Source organism: Somniosus microcephalus, chromosome 11 (assembly GCF_052327205.1).
Source record: "Somniosus microcephalus isolate GS21.2 chromosome 11, FLI_Smic_1.0, whole genome shotgun sequence".
NCBI lineage: Eukaryota > Metazoa > Chordata > Chondrichthyes > Squaliformes > Somniosidae > Somniosus > Somniosus microcephalus.
The window spans coordinates 126,840,065-126,863,418 of record NC_140997.1 but is presented as its reverse complement, the minus strand read 5'-3'; the positions used below and the strand labels follow the sequence as shown (position 1 = coordinate 126,863,418).

General features: G+C 45.9%; 1 protein-coding gene and 1 long non-coding RNA gene across 2 annotated transcripts in view; one reads left to right on the top strand and one right to left on the bottom strand.

Annotated features, from left to right (window-relative positions):
- The window catches only part of LOC147110875 (testis-expressed protein 264-like), a 1,120,589-nt gene that overhangs the window by 666,346 nt on the left and 430,889 nt on the right, over nucleotides 1-23,354 (bottom strand). The window lies entirely within an intron of this gene.
- On the top strand, nucleotides 13,389-21,233 carry LOC147110877 (uncharacterized). The gene is made up of 3 exons (XR_015080001.1): nucleotides 13,389-14,187; nucleotides 16,470-16,630; nucleotides 20,860-21,233. It is a non-coding gene; the product is annotated as an uncharacterized LOC147110877 (long non-coding RNA).

Below are 23,354 nucleotides of genomic sequence, written 5' to 3'. Positions count from 1 at the left end.
GGTAGGTTTTAAGGAGCGTCTTAAAGGAGGAAAGAGGGACACACCTCAAGTTGCAGGTATACCCAACACTCAATCACTTTTATCGCAGAAGAGATATCAAAGTATACAAAAGCACAATGGTGAATGTAAGTGCTGAAGGCACGAGATTCATTTTCTATTGAACGCTGGAGGCTTGACTCTCCCCCTAGGAGATTTTGATTCTTGACATTTTATTTGGTGCATTTTCCACAATCTTGGAGCTTACTGTATTCAGCCTTTGAAGCTTAAATCATTTCTCCTGGAAACATAAATATGAAACAAACAGTTGTAGAGACTTCAACAGAACTCTAGTTTCTATCATTGGGAATCTAATCCCAATTCTATCATGTGAATTTGGAAACTAGAACTGCTTTCAACATTCAACATTCACCTACAATAATCTCAACCACTGCATTCTACATTAACAAGACAAAAGAGGCTAATTCTTGCACCTGTCCCTGTCCTGGATCTCGCAGCAGCTCAGAGCCCAGTGCAGGACTACATGGATTGAGGGTGTGCTGATTTCATTATTTTAAATAAATAACTTTTAATTTTTAGGTAGCTTCAGGGGGATACAAGTGAGTACGTATATTCAAAACCAAACCTCAGAACTGAGTTCTGATGAAGGCTCACGCCCAACCATTAACCTGTCTTCTCCTCTTTTAAATGCCGGTTATTTCAATCATCTTCTTTCATTAAAGGAGCAAAAATTTTGAGGTTAGAAATTACGGTTGGCAACAACAGTGCACAAACACTGCATTCATATGCAAAGTGGCCAAATTTGAAGATGTAACAAACTAGGAGGTGCAATCGAAGGAGTAAGCACAGAATGACAGAATATAGGAAAAAGGTAAGTGACACTCGCACTTTATGAATGGTGTTAAAACAAATAGTTAAGGAAGAAGCTGAGAGAGACCCAAGAGTCTTAGTAGATTCAACACTTGACATGTCCAACCAATGCACAAGCTGCATTCAACTCTGCTTTGAGAAAAGACGAGTGAGATATGGGCTTTTCAGCCTGGAAAAGAGGGGAGCAATTTTAACGTAACTGGCCGGGCAGGAATCCCACAGGATCAGGTGGATTGGCAGTTTTACACCCCGCCCAATATTACTCTCCACTGACTTCAATGAAGAGTAAAATTGGGGGGGGTAAAACCAGTGTTGCACTCGATCCCATGGGTTTCCCGACAGGTGGGTTAAAATTGCCCCCAAGGTGTCTGAGAGGTGACCGTACAGATATGAAAGATGGATAAGGGAATGGAAAAGGCAACTCCAGATTATTACTTTAAGTTACATTGCAAGAGTAGAGTGAGGGGACACTGGTTCAAATTAAAATAAGGTAATTTTAGGACTGGTATCAGAAAATTATTCTCACACAGAGTGATCAATGTCTGAAATCGACTTCCAGGCAGAGTAGTGGAAGCAAAAACCCTGCAATCATTTAAGAGACAATTGGATGCTGAAATGGGGGAACGTTAGGATCTGTCTGGATGGATGAACTAAGATGGGCCATTCTTAGTTTCTTATTTGTAATTATCCGGTGATATGTGCACAACATTTCTTCTGTATCCTATTTTAATGGAGGCTTTCAAAGTTTCAGAAAATAACCTGATACTGTGACATCCCCTCCACACCACCCATCACAAGAGTACTGTAGTCAAATCCTAAATGTGGAAAAAATCAGCGTAATGATTTTTAGTTAAGTAGAACTCATTACCATGGCATCCCCACTCCCTAGGAATGCTCAAATAAATTGCTTGCACACCAGGGAACATCAGCTGCAAACAGTGTTGAAGGAAATAAAGCTTCACATAAGAAAACAGCTGGGCATGCTGCAAAAAGTTGTGTTGAGAAAAATTAAGTTGTTAAAAGCTGCAATTTAGTAATGTTATTGATATGCAATATATAATGTCTACAGGGACAAACTTTCAATAAACATACCTGTAACTGCAACTCTCAGAAACCATCAGCTCATCCGAAAAACTTTTTTTCCCCTCAAGTTCATATGCAACCAATAGAGGAAGACCGAGGCCTAGAAATTCGTCTCAGGCAGTGGTGCAAAACGGGCGGTATCAGATTGGTTCAGATAGGCTCCAATTCCACCCTACAACTGATCTGATTGGTTCCGACATCCTATGGTCTTGCCTTCTGACTGACAACCTCCAAACCTAGTGGGAAAAGCTACAGTTTCTTGTGAAATGCTAAAAAGCTGACACATTGGTTGAAATACTGACTCTCAACTTAAAATACTGATGGTTGGCATATATGAATCTATTCAATTCCAACATTGGCTAAACCTTCTTAGAGATAGAGCTTTTTGAAAAATTACTTATGCTCTCAGAGCTAGTGGATTAAGATAATTCTGCAGCTGCCAATTCAGAGCCTTACAGCCCTATCTAGAAAATCTTTTCTATTGAGCTTTAGCATGCTTATCCTCCTCTCCCTTTTCCCCACCCACTTTTCCAATGAACCAACAAAGACTCTTGGATAGATATAATTTTTCTGTCCCAGGTGGAAAAGGTGACTTTGGACCTATGATTCAAAGCTTTCCACCACTGGGGTTTTCCTTTTGTGATTTCTGCGTCTGTTGTAAATGAAATGATAGAGATTGATTGCAATGATTAATCAACAACTCCATTATCATTGTATCATGTGACTACCAGGATGGTAGAAGGCGAACTAGACGGACATTGGTCTTTTTCGTCTAGCAATTCTTATGTTCCTATCTTATCAAAACACTTCAGTTTTGAAGACTTCTATCAGATCTCTTCTTAGCCTTCCGTACTCTAATGAATGGCTCCCATTTGTCTAGTCTGTACTCACAACTAAAGCCTCTCATCCCTGGTATAGAAACATAGAAGATAGGAGCAGGAGTAGGCCATTCGGCCCCTCGAGCCTGCTCCACCATTTAATGAGATCATGGCTGATCATCCAAGCTCAGTACCCTGTTCCTGCCTTCTCCCCATATCGCTTGATCCCTTTAGCCTTAAGAAATATATCTAAGTCCTTCTTGAATATATTTAATGAATTGGTCTCAACTGCCTTCTGTGGTAGAGAATTCCACAGGTTCACCACTCTCTGGGTGAAGAAATTCCTCCTCATCTCTGTCCTAAATGGCTTACCCCTTATCTTTAGACTGTGACCCCTGGTTCTGGACTCCCCCGCCATCGGGAACATCCTTCCTGCATCTAGTCTGTCTAGTCCTGTTAGAATTTTATAAGTTTCAACGAGATCCCCTCTCATTCTTCTAAACTCCAGTGAATATAAGCCCAATTGACCCAGTCTCTCCTCATACGTCATTCCTGCCATCGCAGGTGAATCTTCGCTGCACTCCCTCCATGGCAAGAACATCCTTCCTCAGATAAGGCGACCAAAACTGCACACAATACTCAAGGTGTGGTCTCACCAAGGTGTGGTCTCACCAAGGCCCTGTACAACTGCAGCAAGACATCCTTGCTCCTGTACTCGAATCCTCTCGCTACGAAGGCCAACATACCATTTGCCTTCTTAACCGCCTGCTGCACCTGCATGCTTACCTTCAGCGACTGGTGCACAAGGACACCCAGGTCTCATTGCACTTCTCCTTCTCCCAATCTATTGCCGTTCAGATAATAATCTGCCTTCCTGTTTTTGCCACCAAAGTGGATAACCTCGCATTTATCCACATTATACTGCATCTGCCATGCATCTGCCCAATCACCCAACCTGTCGAAATCATACGGGAGTTTCTCGGCATCCTCCTCACGGCACACACGCCCGCCCAGCTTTGTGTCATCTGCAAACTTGGAGATATTACATCTAGTTCCCTCGTCTAGATCATTAATATATATTGTGAATAGCTGTCTTAATATCCTTCCTAAAGAAAAGTGCCTGGAACAGGACATAACATTCTATCTGCAGTTTAACCAAAGGTTTGGCATTACCTCTTTGCTTTTGTAATCTATGGAGTGGAAATTCGTCTCGGTCCGTTATGAGCACTGCACGGGCCCTGCGCACCCTATCGGGAGGCCTGAGGCCTTTGATCCCATGTGCTGTTTTGTTAACTGCAGTATCAACGTCCTTCTATTTTTAAAGATTTGTACATCTGATCCCTCAAGTCCCTGTGCTCCTCTACTTCTTTTAGTTTTACCATTCAGTGCACATTTGCTCTCATTCTTCATCCCATGATGTATTACCTCAAATTTCTCCATGTTAAATTTCATGTGACATCTATCTGCCCAATCTACTATGTCCTCACTTACAGTCCTCTTCACAGTTAACCACTTTTCCTATTTTGTGTGATCTGCAAATTTTAATATAGCACCCCCTCTTATCCTAGTCTAGGTCATTTCTATATATTGAGAAGAGCAATCCCAACACTGACCCCTAGGGAACACCATTATGTTTACATCCCTCCAGTCCAAAAAACATCTACTGACCACTATTTTCTGGTTTCTGTCCCTCAGCCACCTTCATATCCATATTGTCACATTTCCTTTAACATTGTGTGCCACATTCCCTTTAACACCACGTGCCTCAATTTTATCAATAAGCCCCTTATGCGGCACTTTTTGAAAATTCCATGTACACAGGAGGTGCATTTCTTATTAATACATTCAGCTATTTCCTTAAAGAACTTTATTTGTCCCCCACAGCTTGGCTTTTACAATCCTTTACATTTTTATTTAATTAACCCAGTCTTTCTGAGTATTAATTTTCTCCTACATTATGGAAGCTTACCTACTACTAATGTTAGGCTGATTGGCCTACAGTTGCCAGGTTTATCCCTTCTTTCCATCTTGAACAGACACTTTACATTGGCAGAGCTCCAGCACAACCTATTCTCATGTATATTGGGGAAGATTACTAAACATGTGTTTTTATTTATAAAATGGACATGTTCGTACTGAAGCTACAGGGCAAATTGCTAGGCTCAGCTACTGGGATAGAACTTTGCCAGACTCGACCGCAGGGCGCAGGACTGGTCCTACAATATTGTATCATTATCGTCAACCCATACTCCTGTTTAGTGAGGCTTGGCACTCCACTGGACTCTTGCAATGTGTACTCTTGTAAGTGTGCCCATTCAGAGCCTTGTCTCGAAAATCTCAGGCTGTTTTGGACAGCAATGTTGCACATCTAATGTTATTTATAGATGGACAACGCCCAAATCCACTTTCTGTCAGCCTGTCATACTGGACTGCATGCATAATGGGATCTCAGGATAGGGTTTGCATCCTTCGCTAGATCAATCTCAATGTTACCACTGACTGAACAGCCTGTCCAGCAACACAGTTAACTCCAGATAAACCCACGTCTGTTCAGAGCACAGAATTCTACTGGACCAAATCTGTCCCCATCACTTCCATCATATAGTACTCCGATGGACCTTGGATTTCCCAATTACTTCCATTGTACAGAATTCCAAGGGATCGAATCCCATTTTATTGATTCTGATCCAAGTGGCAATGTCCCCAAATTATATGGTTTTTAAGGTTAAAAATTAAATATAATCAACCTGCTGCCAACTATTTCCTAGAGGCAGTCAAATGTTTTAATAGTATAATTAGTGCTCAGTAAAATCTGTGGCCTTGAAATTATACGTGGGAAAATAGGTCTGAATACTCAGTGTGTCTGTCTGAAATTCTTCCCTGCAGTTATAGTGGCAGATTTCAGTTATCTTTAACAGCTTAATGCATCTATTAAAATAGCAAAGACCAGAGTTATAGAGAAACTTATTAGATGTTTGTACCTAATATCTCACAGGGTAGTTTCAAGGCCCTTGTTTTTTGTTAGTGCTTCCAATTGTGCCCGTTTAAATTAAATTGTTGAATCAATGAAGTGTGGTATAAAGATCTGACAAGTACAACTGGTTATTTTTATCTACGGCTTATCACAATCCTGATTAAACTATATAAAAGTGATTGGCAAAGCAGGCTTGTGTTGATGAGGATCTGGTGTTCATTGCTAAAAGGAGTGACGCGGCACGGTCCCACAGGGCAGGTATTCATCGCTTCCACTAAAACCTACATTATGTTTGTAATTCTCAAAGATGTCAAGAAATGTTTCTGTCTCCTGACTTGATGGTGCTGCCTGCAAAATGGATGAGTGTTCAGTGAGGCGAAAATAATTCAGGGAGCGAATGGTTACCTCAACTCTATTAGCCTCAGCTCATGGGATTTCAATGCAAGGCTTCTAACTGGCATAAAATGCGAACACAATCTCACTTCAGTGACCAGGCGGTTTTTGTTCCATGAAACAAACGTCATATTCAGCCTTCAAATGCTCTTCCATTTCAGCTGGCAGTATGACATGGTATTGCAATTTCTAATGGGTGTTGGACCGTGTGGGACATTAAGCTTCAATTGAGGGTTGGGCACTCACTGTCTATATCCTACTCCAGCTGCCCATTTTCCCCAATCACTTTACTCTTTTTGTTGCCTTATTTTCTCCCAAACCCCTGATTTCCTGCTGGGGTATGGTTCCACAGCTGTCAGCCACTCGCTACTCCAGTACCTCACCCAAGTGCCTTGTGTACCCTGACAGTGAGTGTCTACTGGGTATTCCACCACAAGAGGCATTACAGCATGATTCTATCCTCAATCAATGCCTGCACACACAAACACCCCCAGTAAGGGGGGTCACAGAATGGTGACCAGGGTCATGACTCCTGGTTAATTTTACTCTCCCTAATCTGGAGCAATAAGGCTAATTGTTATGCCTCTACCTCTGGCTGAAATTAATTAATGTGGCGTAGAACAGGGATAAAATCTAGGGCATACCCAGTCTTTATAGTTCTATTACTCACTGAATAATCTCCAAGTCTTTCGCAGTGCCCTCACTTTATACTTTGTCTGCCAATTATTTTTTTTTAATCCCACTATTATTTAGGCTCTACCACACTACACACTATTCCCATGTCACTCAGATTCAGCACCGGTGAAACGTAAACACCATCACATTAACAAAGCAAGTATAAAGCGTACTTTTACTGTTCACATACACACACTCACCCACATACGCATACTTACACACTCACTCACCCACATAAGCATACTTACACATCACACACATAGGCATACTTACACACTCACCCACACAGGCATACTTACATACACACACACACACCCTGGTGAAGCACAGGCACAGCGTCCTGTTTTGATGAATCATAATGCTGTACTGTAGTACTTGTGGAATTTTTTTGTTTCAAAGGGGCTAAAATACATCTACGCGATATGTTGATAGGGGGAGATGAAGTAAATTGAGTGGGAGGAGGCTCGTGTGCAGCATCGATTGGCCTGTTTCTGTGCTATAAATTCTATCTAAGAACAAGTCTTTTCCATCACCTGCAGTAATTTTGGAAGCACTTTAATGAAATTCCTTTATTTCTATCAACAACCAAATTGAATGATTCTAATAGTCATACCCCTGCGGTTTCAGATAACATTTAATTTGGTAATTACGAAAAAAAAATATTACCGGTAGCTTTCCCAAGTGACTTCTTTTAATCCTTTTTCAAGGTGCAGGAATGCCTGTCATTGGGAAACTGCAAAAACAAAATCTAAGTTGGGAAAGCAGGGCTTACTGCTGTTGGTGCCATGGATTGACTGGAGGACCAGCCATCATGGCAGAGCTCTAACATGCCACGTCATGGAGTGTCTGGATGCAGATTTCTCACACAGTCATGTCACAAACAAGGTCTGAATGGTGCGATTCTACTTCCGGAATTATCCCTCTTTAAATGGGGTCATTGGATCCTTTGATAGCACTGATAGAAAAAGTATGGGTTTCAAGAGTATGTCTGGATTTCCAATATAGTTTCAGAACATCAGAGAACCTGATTGTTGTACCAACATTTGCAAGGCAATGAAGAACAATATTCTAATGCCAAATCATGATCAGCCAAGCCGTAGTTTGAAATTATTGGTATAGATAATCTGCCAAACTTTTTTTCACAGCACTGAACACTGAACATCATTGCAACATCTAGAGCACTAGTACAAATCTCTACCGCTCAATAGAGAGGCCCGGCTAATGTCAATCAATGTCCCGACTCACTGCTCAGTGTCACTTACATATAATAGTCATTGGGGGAAAACCTTCGCCGGGGCGCTAATTTTAGAGCCCCGAAAAAGTTAGCGCCCCCGCGGATGATTTTCCCAGGTAGCGCCCAGTGCTACTGGAAGTGCCCCGCATCCCTCTTGGGACGCTGCGAGCCAATATTGCGGTGCTACGTACCACAGCGCCGTGATACTGCAGGCCTTCCTCCCCTTATTAAGGAGAGGGGCCTGGCGCAGTGCGTCCCAGCGCCCAGCTGGACCACCAGGGATCGGGAGTGCCGGCAAACGAGCCTGGCACTCGAGAGGAGTGCCGGGCTCATGGAGAGCAGCCGGCACCTCACAAGGCGGCTTCACGGGGGTAGGTGCTGGCAGGCGGCCAGCAACAGAAATGGCCGTTGCCCGCCACCTCCCCTTTAACTAGCGCCGCCCCAGCGGACATAGTGTCTGGCGGTAAGTTGGGGGGCGCCACCCAATATTACAGCCATGGCGTGAGCGGGGCGCTAACGGTTAGCGCCGCCGCTAACCTCCCACTGAATTTCGCAGGAGGCGTTAGCGGCACCACGCCCAGGCGCTAGTTGATTTGCGCCCCATTATGGGAGGCGCAAATCAACTGAATTTAACCCTCATTATCTCTATCTGGCCATTAACAGGACTTTCCTGTCACCTGTCCCAAATATATTACTGCGCTGCCAACAAACAAGGCTCCAAATTCACTGGCTGCTCTATAATATAACTGAGGCACCATTAGTGTCCCTGATTGTACACAGTACCTGGTCAAATGATAGTTCCCCCCTCCCCGCCCGTCACTAAAAGCACCGTTCGTGGCCCACAAACCTTCACCCCCCACCCCCGGGATCAGGTCGGCCCCACTCCAGGGATCAGCTCAGCCCCTCACCCAGGCCCCACCCCAGGGATCAGCTCAGCCCCTCACCCCTAGACCCAAGCACCACCGCCAGGATCGGAGCACCCCTAGACCCGAGCACCACCGCCAGGATCGGAGCACCCCTAGACCCGAGCACCACCGCCAGGATCGGAGCACCCCCAGGCCCGACCTGTCGCCCGACTCAGCTGGCTGATGTCCCGCCCTCCCACAACCGGCGAGCTGCAATTGGATGCCCGCTTGGCACCTGATGCCGGAGATCAACTAAAGTTTGAACCCGTAAATGATCCGCGCTTCCCGAAAGCGGCCAGCCCTCGCCTGCTTCACTATTGTTTTGGGTCGATGTCTGCATTAAGCCCCAGGCCTTGGTTACACTCAATACAATACAATAATACAATACAAATCGCTTTATTGGCATGATAAGGTACATCTTATGTTGCCAAAGCATCAAAATACATTTATGGTTGAACACATAAACGCGGTTCCATTCATACAGTGTATAAACAGGTATATCCCTGAGTTTATAAATATATTTTCGCCTTGTTTATATATACTCTTGTCTTAGTTTACTGGTTGTCCCTCTGTTCATGGCAAGCTGTAACATAGTGTGCCGCCAGTGTTACACAGCTTCTCTCCTCCCCCAGTAGGAATGGGAGTTTTTGGTTGTCAGTCAGATTTCTGAATTCAGGGCATATTTGTGAGAATTTTTGATAGATATGGTCGTCTCCCGGTTCAGTGTTACATGAGCCGAGGCACAGCCTCCCTCTGAAGATATTTTCTTTACAGGCAGGAATTACTGAGAAGCTTTGAGGCCAGTGTTGAAGAGGAAAAGTTTTGCTTGAGAGAGAATGGCGAACAGATTCATCTTTTACTCAGAGCTCCAAAATATATCACTTGCTGACCTTCTAGATTCTTCTGCTGTGCGAAAAACATTTTTCACATCTTCAAAATAGGTAAAAATTTATTTGGGCTGATTTACCTCATGAATCATTTTCATCATGAAAGTCACTCTGAAGGATACAGTGGAACTGTATAGCTCATGGATTTAATTGCTGCCTGCAGCAACTCTTGCCTTTTATACTAATTTCTCCCTTTCCTTTCTCAATTGCTTTGTAAGATCTATAGCCTGTGGCTGTTGTGAAAGCACATTACAATACAAGCTGGACAAAGGGCTGAATTGTTCGGTGTTGCACACTAATGGCGCAGTGGCTTGTATTGCAACTTTATTGTGCTTTAATTTAATGATTGATTTCTCAGGGTGAATGCTTTGCCTCTTTCCCTCTGTGCATGTGTTCATTCAGGTGAGAGATGGCGGTGCTGGAAATGGAACATTTTTCCTCTTTACACTTTGTGACTCTCCAGCACTCACAAGTCCGATAGAACAGAACAATCTCTCCCTTTCAAAATTCTGTCACAACATGCTTCCACAGATGTCATTCAGAACTATATAGTGAAGCTTTATTACCTTCCCTTTCCAGTAAAGCTAATCCATACTCTTATCAGCTGACAGCTGGTCCCCTGCTGACTGTAATGGGGTAGAGAAATACCTGTTACAATGACAGAATTTATATTGTCGATGTATCTAGTTCTAGCACATTGGAGTCAGTGGCTTATATGTGAAGAATGGTTATTATCTTCACTTTTACCAAATAGAATAACTTGCATTTATATTGTGTCTTTAATGTAGAAAAACCATCCCAATGTACAGGATTCATATATACAGTGCAAATCTGGGTAAAAGGAAGAAAATTCATGCACAGCTTATGGTGTGTGTTAAGGTGCTTTTACATGAGCAGCTTGTTTAGATGGGATCGGGGAGAGTGATGTTCGGGAGTCACTCCTCATTGCTACAACTGTATCCCAACAAATCGAAGATCACATTTTCATGGGTCTATGATTCTGCTGTTGGGATAAAGCTACAGGATTTAGCAATGTAAATGCAGGGACATTGTTCTCCTGTGATCCAAAGTTAACAAGCATCAAAGGCTAAACATGCCTTCAAAGGAGTCAGTTCCTGAATGTAACTTAACTCCTGTACGGTCCATCTCCCTGTTAACTTCTGTATGTATAGTAGAGTCTGGGTCCAAAGGGAATTTTCACTCACACTCTCAATAATGTAATGTCAACTCCAAGGCTTTAATGTGAGCAGCATTTTCACCACTGCAACATCTCTCTGAAAACTAACTCCATGCTTTTGTGGGAGTTTGCTGTGCTCAAATTTGCTGCTGTGTTTTCTACATTACAACAGTGACTACACTTCAGAAGTACTTCGTTGTGCTGTAAAGTGCTCTGGGATGTCCAGAGGTCATGAAAGGTGCTATATAAATGAAAGTCTTCTTTCTTTTGTCATCTCGCAACTAGATTTGTCCAACCCTCTTCTGAACAACTCCCCACTTCCACCTGCCATAAATTACAAGTCATCTCCTGTCCTCACCTGTACCAAGAGAATCAATTTTAAGATTCTTGTCCTCGCCTTCAAATCCCTCCACAGCTTTGCCTCTCCCTATCTGAAATTTCCTCCAGCCCTATGTCCCTGACAAACCCTCTGGTCCTCAAACAGTAGCCTAGTTCCATATCTCTGTAACCTCCTCCAGCCCTATAACTCTCCGTTCCTCTGACTCTGGACTCTTGTGCAATGCCCCTCCCATCACCTAACCGTTGATGGCTGTACCATCAGCCGCACATTCTGGAATTCCTTCCCTAAACCTTATGCTCCTCTCCACCTCCCTCTCCTCCTTTAAGACCCTTTTTAAACCCCACATCTTTGACCAAGCCACCCCTTTAATTTTTCCTTTTTTGGCTTGCCGTCTTTTTTTCATTTCGCCTCTGTGAAGCGCCTTGGGATGTTTTTCTATGTTAAAGGTGCTATATAAATGCAAGTAATTATTGTTCCCCATTTCACTAATGGCAGTTGCTCCTTCCATCACTTTGCCTCATCCTCTGGAACTTCCTCCCTCAGCAGTTCACATCCCTGTCACCTCCAGCTATGCCTGCCTTTAACAATTTTCTTTACACCCTTCTTTTCGATCGTGCTCTTACCCCTTCCTGACCCTCTTCCCTTTTATCCCCCTTAACTCAATGTCCACTTGCTATCCATTGCCCTGTAACGTGCTCTTGAGGGTCTGGGCTGATTTGGACATGATCCAGATACTACCTGCTTCAACAGTTTTCTGCAGCCACTTTCTCTTAATCACAAAATGGAGTCTTCGGTATAAGATGGAACCCAAATATATTCTCACTTAGTATAGATTCTCTAACATACATAATGCGTGTGAAAGAGGTGTAAATTATATACCCAGCATGGCAAAGAAATTAATGGTTGATAGTCTCTTAAATTGTACTGCTGATGGAGGGGCTGATTTTCTAGCATTTCAGATCCAGTAGCAGAATGATTATTTTCTGAACAGAGCTTGTATACATCCTGTACAGAATCTAGTTTCTGTTTAATTGGTGTCAAGCTTACAAAATGCTGCAGTACAAGAGGGATCTGGGGGTCCTTGTACATGAAACGCAAAAAGTTAGCATGCAGGTACAGCAAGTAATTAGGAAGGCAAATGGAATTTGGCCTTTATTGCAAGGGGGATGGAGTATAAAAGTAGGGAAGTCCTGCTACAACTGTACAGGGCACTGATGAGACCACACCTGGAATACTGCGTACAGTTTTGGTCTCCTTATTTAAGGAGGGATATACTTGCATTGGAGGCAGTTCAGAGGAGGGTCACTAGGTTGATTCCTGAGATGAAGGGGTTGTCTTATGAAGAATGGTTGAGCAGGTTGGGCCTATACTCATTGGAGTTTAGAAGAATGAGAGGTGATCTTATTGAAACATAAGATACCTTGCTGCAGCTGTACAGGGCACTGGTGAGACCACACCTCGAGTACTGTGTACAGTTTTGGTCGCCTCATCTGAGGAAGGATGTTCTTGCCATGGAGGGGGTGCAGCGGCGATTCACCAGGCTGATACCAGGAATGGCGGGAATGACCTATGAGGAGAGACTATGTAGTTTAGGGATGTACACACTGGAGTTTAGAAGATTGAGAGGGGACCTCATAGAAGTGTATAAAATTCTGACAGGTCTAGACAGACTGGATGCAGAAGGAATGTTTCCCTTGGCGGGTGAGAACAGAACTAGAGGACATAATTTAAGGATAAGGGCTAAACCATTTAGGACAGAGATGAGGGGGAATTTCTTCACTCAGAGAGTGGTGAACCTGTGGAACTCATTGCCACAGAGGGCAGTGTACGCCAGCTCATTAAATATATTTAAGAGGGAATTAGATATATTTCTACGGGCAAAAGGGGTTAAGGGTTACGGAGAGAAGGCGGGGACGGGATACTGAATTAAAGGATCAGCCATGATCTCATTAAATGGCGGAGCAGGCACGAAGGGCCGAATGGCCTACTCCTGCTCCTATCTTCTATGTATCTATCTATGTATCTATGTAAGACACCAATGGTTGAGCGATTATAATCAGGGATGCTCAAGAGGGGAGAATTAGAGTAGCACAGATATCTCAGGGATTGTGGGGCTGGAGGCGATTACAGAGATAGGGAGGGACGAGGCCATGGAGGGATTTGAAAACAAGGATGAGAATTTTGAAATCGAGGCGTTGCTTAACTGAGACCCAAAGTAGGTCAGCAAGCATTGGGGTGATGGGTGAACGGGACTTGGTGCGAGTTCGGACACGGGCAGTCGAGTTTTGGATGACCTAAAGTTTACATAGGGTAGAATGTGGGAGGCCAGCCATCAGTGCGTTGGAATAGTCAAGTCTAGAGGTAATAAAGGCATGAATGAGGGTTTCAGAAGCGGATGTGCAGAGACAGGGTGGAGACGGGCTATGTTACGGAGGTGGAAATAGGCGGTGTTAGTTACGCCGTGGATATGTGGTTGGAAGCTCATTTCAGGGTCAAATATGACACCAAGGTTGCAAATGGTGTGGTTCAGCCTCAGACAGATGTTAGGGAGAGGGATGGAGTCAGTGGCTAGGGAACAGAGTTTGTGGTGGGGACTGAAAACAATGGCTTTAGTCTTCCCAATATTTAATTGGAGAAAAATTCTACTCATCTGGTTTTATTTCCATGCCTTTTTAATGCAGAATGTTTCCTGTTTTATACCCAAGCCTATTTCACAGAATCATAGAAAGTTACACCACGGAAGGAGGCCAGTTCGGCCCATCGTGTCCACGCCGGCCAACAAAGAGCTATCCAGCCTAATCCCACTTCCCAGCTCTTGGTCCGTAGCCCTGCAGGTTAGAGCATCCCAAGTGCACATCCAAGTACTTTTTAAATGTGGTTAGGGTTCCTGCCTCTACCACCCTTTCAGGCAGTGAGTTCCAGACCCCGAAAACCCTCTGGGTAAAGACATTTCCCCTCAAATCCCCATTAAAGCTTCCCCCAATTACTTTAAAACTGTGCCCCCTGGTTTTTGACACCTCTGCTAAGGGAAATAGGTCCTTTCTATCCACTTTATCTAGCTCATAATTTTATACACCTCGATAAGGCCTCCCCTCAGCCTCCTCTGTTCCAAGGAAAACAGACCCAGCCTATCCAGTCTTTCCTCATAGCTAAGATTCTCTACTCCCAGCAACATCCTTGTAAATCTCCTCTGTACCCTCTCTAGTGCAATCACATCTTTCCTGTAATGTGGTGACCAGAACTGCACGCAGTACTCTAGCTGAGGCCTAACTAGTGTTTTCTACAGTTGAAGCATAACCCCCCTGCTCTTGTATTCTATGCCACGGCTAATAAAGGCAAGCATTCCGTATGCCTTCTTAACCACCTTATCTACCTGGCCTGCTACCTTCAGGGATCTGTGGACATGCACTCCAAGGTCCCTTTGTTCCTCTACACTACTCAGTGTCCTACCATTTAATGTGTATTCCCTTTCCTTGTTAGCCCTCCCCAAATGCATTACCTCACACTTCTCCGGATTGAATTCCATTTGCCACTGTTCTGCCCACCTGACCAATTTATTGATATATTCCTGCAGTCTACAGCTTCCTTCTTCAGTATCAACCACACAGCCTTTAGTATCATCTGCAAACTTATTAATCATACCCCCTATATTCAAGTCTAGATCGTTGATATATACCACAAAAAGCAAGGGACCTAGTACTGAGCCCTGCGGAACCCCACTGGAAACAGACTTCCAGTCACAAAAACACCCATCAACCATTACCCCCTGCTTCCTGTCTCCGAGCCAGTTTTGAATCCAACTTGACACTTTGCCCTGGATCCCATGGGCTTTTAACTTCATGAGCAGTCTGCCATGTGGAACCTTATCAAAAGCCTTGCTAAAGTCCATATACACTACATCAAACACACTACCCTCATCTACCCTCCTTGTTACCTCCTCAAAAAATTCAATCAAATTTGTCAGACACGACCTTCCCTTAACAAATCCCTGCTGACTATCCTCGATTAATCCGTGTCTTTCTAAATGAAGATTTATCCTGTCCTTCAGAATTCTTTCCAATAATTTTCCCACCACCGAGGTTAGGCTGACTGGCCTGTAATTACTCAGTCTATCCTTTGCTCCCTTTTTAAACAAGGGTACCACATTACCAGTCCTCCAGCACCACACCTGAAGCCAGAGAGGATTGGAAAATGATGGTCAGGGCCTCTGCTATTTCCTCTTTTGTTTTGCTTAACAGCCTAGGCTACATTTCATCCGGGCCTGGGGATTTATCCACTTTTAAAGCTGCTAAACCCCTTAATACATCCTCTCTCACTATGTTTATTTCATCTAATATTTCACACTCCTACCCCCCCGATAACAATGTCTGCTTTGCCCCTCTCCTTTATGAAAACAGACGTAAAGTATTCATTAAGAACCCTACTGACGTCTCCCGCCTCCACACACAGATTACCCTCATGATCTCTAATAGGCCCTACCCTTTCTTTAGTTATCCTCTTACTCTTAATATATTTATAAAACATCTTTGGGTTTTCCTTGATTTTACTTGCCAAGAATTTTTCATGCTCTCTCTTTGCTTTCCTAATATCATTTTTAATTGCATCCCTGCAATTTCTGTACTCCTCTAAAGATTCTGGAGTATTTAGCCTTTGCTATCTGTCATACGCCACCCTTTTTTTCTTTATCCTATGTCTCTAGACATCCAGGGGGCTCTAGATTTGTTAGTCCCACCTTTTTTCTTTAAGGGCACATGTTTGGTCTGAACCCTCCGGATCTCCTCCTTGAATGCCTCCCACTGCTCTGACACTGATTTACTTTCAAGTAGCTGTTTCCAGTCCACTATGGCTAAATCCCCTCTGAGCTTAGCAAAATTTGCTTTTCCCCAATTTAGAATTTTTATTCCTGGTCTATCCTTGTCCTTTTCCAACTACCTAGTTAATCTGGAATGTTTCCCTTTTGATACTTAATACCTCTAGTTGATATGGAGGTCTGGCACTCTTGTGCTTTGTACTAACCAGACACATAGCTGTGAGAATAAAAACAGTAAATATTTCATGTTAAGTGCTTTACAGTAAAAGTCAATTATACTTTGCTCATCTCTCCTGCTCTTACCAGCTCCCAAATTAAGGATCCAAAATCCAATAGACACCCAATTATTGGAGCAGCAGTTCGAGTTTGACATACAGTCACATGTAGGGTTGCCAACCCTCCAGGATTGTGATGGAATCTCCAGGAATTGAAGATTAATCTCCAATATACTGCTGCGAATGAACCAGGTGAATTTTTTTTTTTTAATTGTGATTTTTTTCATTTTCCTTGAAATATTTCATATATTGGTTATAGAATATTGGAGATGGGAAAAAGGCTGTTTGACTGAAGGTCAAGAATCATCCAATTGGGTAACAAAGAATCAGTTTGCTTTCCAGTTGGTGTGGGAAGGTGGTGCCCCGTGAGGATGGACCTGTTGGGTGACCAATGGCGGGAGTATGGAGGTGGGACGGTTGGAGGTCATGCAATGAAACCTCCAGAGATACCTCCAAGCAGAGTTGGTGACCTTAGGTACATGTAGCAAAGGCACCTGTCTCCCATGTGCCTAACACCAACAATCTGCAGGCAGTGGTGACGTGTGAAAGATCGCGTTTTGTAGTAAGCAATAGACTGCCACAGGGACCCTGGCTCCTATGGTGAGATAACTATCTCTTGTCAATAACACCAACTGTTGTAGAGGCCCTGGGCTCGATTTTAACTCGGGTGCGGGAATTGTCGGGTTCCCCGAATTTGGTGTTTCCCACATGAATCTAAATGGGTCTGTGAGATTGATGCCATTTTCACTCAATTGGCCAATTGATTTCCAACGTGTGGGAAGCCTTGGCAATTGAGTATTTCCAGTCAGAAAGTCGCAGAATATGATGTCATCATTGCTGCTGCTTTTAGGGCCCACAGCAAGCCTTGCTTCTTCTGCAGGCTTCCAAACTTCACCATTGAGATGACACAGGAGCCTGCAGGAGCAACGGCCAGCGGGAGGGCAAGAGCTGCCCGCAAATTTGATGAGGCTTCACTCCAGGCATTGCTGGATGGTGCTAGGGCTCACAGGGAGGTCCTGTTCCCTTCTTCAGGGAGGAAGAGGCCTCCCAGTCAGACCAAGGCTGTGTGGCTACAGGTGGCTGGTGAAGTCAACTCCTTGGGGCTCACACGGCGCACCTGGATGCAGTGCAGGAAACGATTCCATGACCTTCATCGCACTGGAAAAGTAAGTACTGTATGAAGTTTCAATCACCCTCAATCTGATCCCCATTGCCTTTCCTCACCAGCACTCAGCTTTAGCAATCTCTTCCTCCACATCCCACTTGACACTCACATCCATGCACCCTTACCCATTCCCTCTCTCTATGCTCACATTCACATAACTATTCCACCATGCAGCCCTCACACTCCCTCTCACTCTGATGCTTTGAACACAACTGACAACACACAGGGAGGGCCCTTGGTCTTGCAACCTCACTCCATCTTTGTCTCCTTCTAAGTATCTATGCTATGCAATCTCTGCACTCACTCCTTCATTCTCACTCAACCTCCAATTGTCTCCCTCATTGCAGGAAAAGAGAGCTCACAACAGGAGAGAGCGAGCCAGGACAGGAGGAGGGACGCCCTCATTAGCCCAGCTCACCCTTGGGAGGAAGGCGTCCTGGAGATTGTCGGGGCTGACATAGATGCGGAAGTTGGGGAAGGAGAGACAGGTGCATCCCCGCAAGCTGGTGACATCAAGTTTTCCATCTCATTGGCATTGCATGAGTCGCTGATAATGATTCTGAAGCTACATCATATGGACTTATGATCATCTGCAAAATGCAATGTGCATGTAACCTTGGCATCACATCTCTAACTTTTTCCTTGACTCCCCCACAGGACCATCGAGAGCCCCCTTCCCCAGTGTGCAGGAGGAAGAGCCTGAGATGCTAGACTCCTCAGAGGAATCTGCAACGTCTGAGGGCGCAGCGTCATCAGCAATAAGCGCACCCAGCACCAGCGCAGACACTCACACCTCGGTGGGACCTTCGGGACATAGAGTAGAGTTCTCACCTGGTGTATCACAGCTCACAAGTAAGCATCAGCAGATTGTGGAGACAGGGACAGCAGCGGAGAGTCCTCGTCGGAGGGCGCAGGACTCTGCCAGCTCGGCTCAGCTGCATGTCGACCCTCTGCCTCTGGGTCCATCCGTAAGATCAGAGGTGATGGAACTCCATGCACAGATGCAGGAGTCTCTGGCAGGTTTTGTCTCTAGGGTCGCTGCGAGTGTGGAGCGAATGGAGGAGTCCATAGCGAACATGAGCAGAGCCTTTGTGGAGTCATTGGCGCAGGAACGCATCACCACGGAAAGGATGGCTACCTACGTGGAAATGATTGCTGTCTCCGTGGTAAGGCTGGCTACGGTAGAGGAGAGGAGGGCTACGGCCATGGAGGAGGTTTGTTGCCAGAGTATGGAAAACATGGTGAGTGTTCAGAATGGAATGACATCTCTTGAGGAGCGATGGGCATCTATTGAACAGAGAAACCAGACCTTCATGGAAGTCCTTCTGAGTAGGACTGCCATTGCAGATACGGGTCCCCATGGCCCCCCTGATGTGCAGTAAGGTGCTCTCAAGCCACTTGCAGGCACTGAGGGGGACCTGACCCATGAGAGGGAGGTTGGTGGCAGACCTCAAGGAAGTGGGGGCTCCTCTCCAAGTGCTCACACTTCCATGCTACTGCAAAGCCCTCGGTCAGAGCCCCGCCGGAGTCCACACCCAACTGAGATAGAGGTCTCAACCCCTGCACAGCCGCAGGAGCAGCAGACTGCTGACGAGCCCTCACAGGCTCACCACCCCAGAGGATGCCCGCCAAAGGTGTCGAGACAGGAGCAGCAGGAAAGTGAGCAAGGGGCCTCCACATCTGCTGAAGCCACAGGGGAACCACTATGTAGGAGCACGCGTAAGAGGAAAATAAAGCACAAATAGTCACAAGGGTTGTCACTTGGGTGAAATGTTGTGTATTCTGTCAAAATGCCATCAGTTGTTTGTTTTGCATAAAAATTCTGATGGCAACTTCTGCAGTTGTGGCGTGTGTCATTTCGCGATTGGGACTGGAGGTCCTCTAATGCCAAGAAGGGAAGGAAAAAAAGGCCTCCCATGCTTCTGATAGATGCCTCAGTTGAGGAAGCGCTGAGTGAGGGTGGCGAGAGGGGTTTCGCAGAAGGTCACACTGGAGAAGTGTGTGAGGCTCCAACCTTCCACAGGTGTGGTTAAGCCTGGTAAAAGTTGCCCCAGGCCTGAAACAACAAAGTCCTGCCACCTGCAAATGATGGCTGATCAAATCTCCTCTTTTAATGATTGACCTGCAGCTGATAGTCAGCAAGCCAATAGTTTTCACGCCAGGTTTCACAGGCGTGATCCCCACCAGGCGTGTTTTACGTGGGAAAAGGGTTAAACAGGCAAGGGCCTGTTAAAATGGGATTATAAAGGCCAATCAGTGCTGTTTAAGGGCCCTAAAGACCAGTCCCGCCTGTTGCAGGCGGGACTGATTCGGGATCATCAGACACACCTGGGTTAAAATGGCTAGGTGTCGGGAACCAGGCAGGCGGGGGGGGGGGGTCCCGACCCCCAGGTTTTGCAATTTTAACCCCCCACACGCCTCAAAGCCCGCCTGACGGCTGAGTTAAAATCAAGCCCCGTGTCCAGTTTCAGCTGCTGGACTAATTTCTGCAAAGTTTCGTCCTCATTTTGGGCATGATACTCTGGACTCACATTTCTTTGAGGAGCAGTTACACTACTGGACAATGAAAAGCTATATTTCCAATATTCTATACCATGCCTGTATGTCGATGGCTGAATCCACTTTGTTCTTTAACGACTGTTAAAACAACAACATCTGGCATTTATAAAGCGCCTTTAACATAGGAAAATGTCCCAAGGCGCTTCACAGGAGCGTTATCTGACAAGAATTAACACCAAGCCAAACAAGGAAATATTAGGAGGGGTGACTAAAATCTTGGTCAAAGAAATTGGTATGGGTGTTTAAAGGAGAGAGAGGCGAAGAGGTTTAGGGAGGGAATTCCAGAGCTTGGGGCCTAAACGGCTGATGGAACAGCCACTAATGGTGGGGCGAATGGAGTGGGGGATGCATAAGAGACCAAAGTTGGAAGAAAAGTTTAAATGCGGAGGGGTATTTTTATATAGTTATGCTCGTTGTTCAGCAACTGCCTATGGTATTATCTTAATGGCTTATGACTGACAATGGATCTTTGCTGTAGCTTGTCCAAGGCACTGTGGTGGCGTTTTGTTTGTTGGATGTACGATTACTGTTGTCACTCAGTCTCTCAGTTTGAATCTCAGGCTTATTTCAGAATATAATTGTGATGAAATATATGTCTTCATCAGCCCCTGTGTTTTACTTGCATTGTATTGTGTGTACCGCCCCCTTTTCCCCTATTGTGTGTATTGGCTCTGCCCCTGTCTTTTGTCATATAAAGGTCTCAAGAGCTGTATGAGTCATTCTGCCAGACGAATCCGATGTGGAATGACGTGCAATGTTCTTAGCGATTAAAAGCCTTCAGTTGAATCCTTTAACTTCTGGTCCTTGAGTTATTGATGGCACATCAATTTTAATCGCTAAAACACCAAGATGGATCGACTCCTGAAACCAGAGCGCTTGGATCTGGACCCCCATGCCACAGACGCAGCCACACAGTTCGGACACTGGTTCCAATGCTTCGAATTTTTCATCGAAACCTCAGCCACCGCCATAGCAGCCGCGACCGCCACCGGAGACGTGAAACTGGGAATCCTGCGAAACCGGGTGAGTCATCGGGTCTCCCCTCTCATCCGAGATGCCACCAGCTACGAGGATGCCTGCACCATTCTGAAGGCCCACTACGTGCGGCCAATAAACGAGGTGTACGCCAGGCATCTTCTGACTACTCGCACGCAGCGGCATGGTGAGTCACTAGAGGACTTCATGCTAAGCCTAAAAGTACTGGGCAGAGACTGTAACTGTAAGGCCGTCTCTGCCACCGTGTACACGGAGGAGCTGATCCGAGACTCCTTTATTGCGGGCCTCAGTTCAAATTACATTCGGCAGAAACTGTTTGAAAAGGAGGGACTGGACTTAAAACAGGCTATGGGCATAGCGCGATCGTTGGATGTGGCCCAGAGGAACTCTGAATCCTGTTCCTCAGGCCACGCGGCCCACTCTGCCACGTGCGCGCCGTGGGGGCCGCCATCTTGGAAGTCATCTTGACCTCCCAGGTCTCAGGCCAGCCCAGCACCGTCGGAGCCCCAGGCTCCACCCAGGAGCCCCACTACTGCTGCGATGCATCGGGGCCCGAAATGCTACTTCTGCGGCCAGGACAAACACTCCAGGCATTTGTGCCCAGCGAAGGGCACCACCTGTTTTAAATGCGGGAAGAAAGGACATTTCAGTAAAGTCTGCAGAGGGAACCCCGCCTCCAACTCCGCCACCGCCGCGTGCGCGCCATGGGGGCGGCCATCTTGGACGCCATCTTGTCCACCCTCATGGAGTCCACCATCTTGTCCCGACTACACGGACCCCCAGGACCCACTGGTGGCCTCAATCACAGTGGATCAATCCAGGCCGCATCCGTTGTCTAGATCGATGATGGACATACAGGTAAACGGGAACAAGGTTAAATGCTTGATTGACTGCGGGAGCACCGAAAGCTTTATTCATCCTAGCCTGGTAAAACGACTTTCACTAACGATAGTCCCTACACAGGGCAAAATCGCCATGGCTGATAAGACTCATACCTCAAAAATTACAGGTTTCTGTGCGGTTATGTTGTCGGTAAAAGGCACTGATTAGAGATTTTAAACTGTTGATAATGCCAGATCTCTGTGTGAGCGTGATCTTGGGTCTGGACTTCCAGTGCCACCACCAAAGTATCACGGTTACCTACGGTGGGTCCCAGCCGCCCCTTACAGTGTGCGGTCTGGCTACCCTGAAGGTCAAGCCGCCCTCTCTGTTCACCAACCTCGCACCCAACTGTCGACCCATAGCGACCAAGAGTAGGCAGTACAGCTGGGAGGACAGACGGTTCATTGCATCTGAAGTAGAAAGACTCAAGCGGGAGGGTATCATCGAATGCAGTACCAGCCCGTGGCGCGCCCAGGTAGTAGTAGTAAAGGGTAGCGAAAAGAAGCGGATGGTGATAGATTATAGCCAGACGGTTAATCTATACACCCAGCTAGACGCCTACCCTCTGCCCCGCATAGCGGATATGGTTAACCAAATTGCGCAATACCGGGTGTTTTCCACCATCGACCTAAAATCGGCATACCACCAGCTCCCCATTAGGCCGGAGGACCGTCCATACACCGCCTTCGAGGCGAACGGACGCCTCTGCCACTTCCTCAGAGTCCCCTTTGGGGTAACGAATGGGGTCTCGGTCTTCCAGCGGGAGATGGACCGCATGGTCGATGAGAACCAGTTAACAGCCACCTATCCATACCTAGACAACGTCACCATCTGCGGCCACGACCAGCAAGACCACGACTCGAACCTCGCGAGATTTCTGAAAACCGCCCTCAGACTCAATCTCACCTACAACGAGGATAAGTGTGTCTTTAGCACCACGCGCCTCTGTATCCTGGGCTGCGTGGTGGAAAACGGGGAAATCGGTCCGGACCCCGACCGATTGCGCCCCCTACGGGAGCTACCCTTACCAAACACTCCCAAGGCCCTGAAAAGGTGCCTGGGGTTTTTCTCCTATTACGCCCAATGGGTCCCCAATTATTCCGACAAGGCCCGTCCCCTCCTGAAATCAACGTCCTTCCCACTCACGGCCGAGGCCCACGCCGCCTTCAACAGCATTAAACACGACATTGAGAAGGCCGCGCTGCGGGCAGTGGACGAAAACATCCCTTTCCAGGTCGAAAGCGATGCGTCCGACTTCGCTTTAGCAGCCACCCTCAACCAGGATGGGCGGCCCGTAGCCATTTTCTCAAGAAC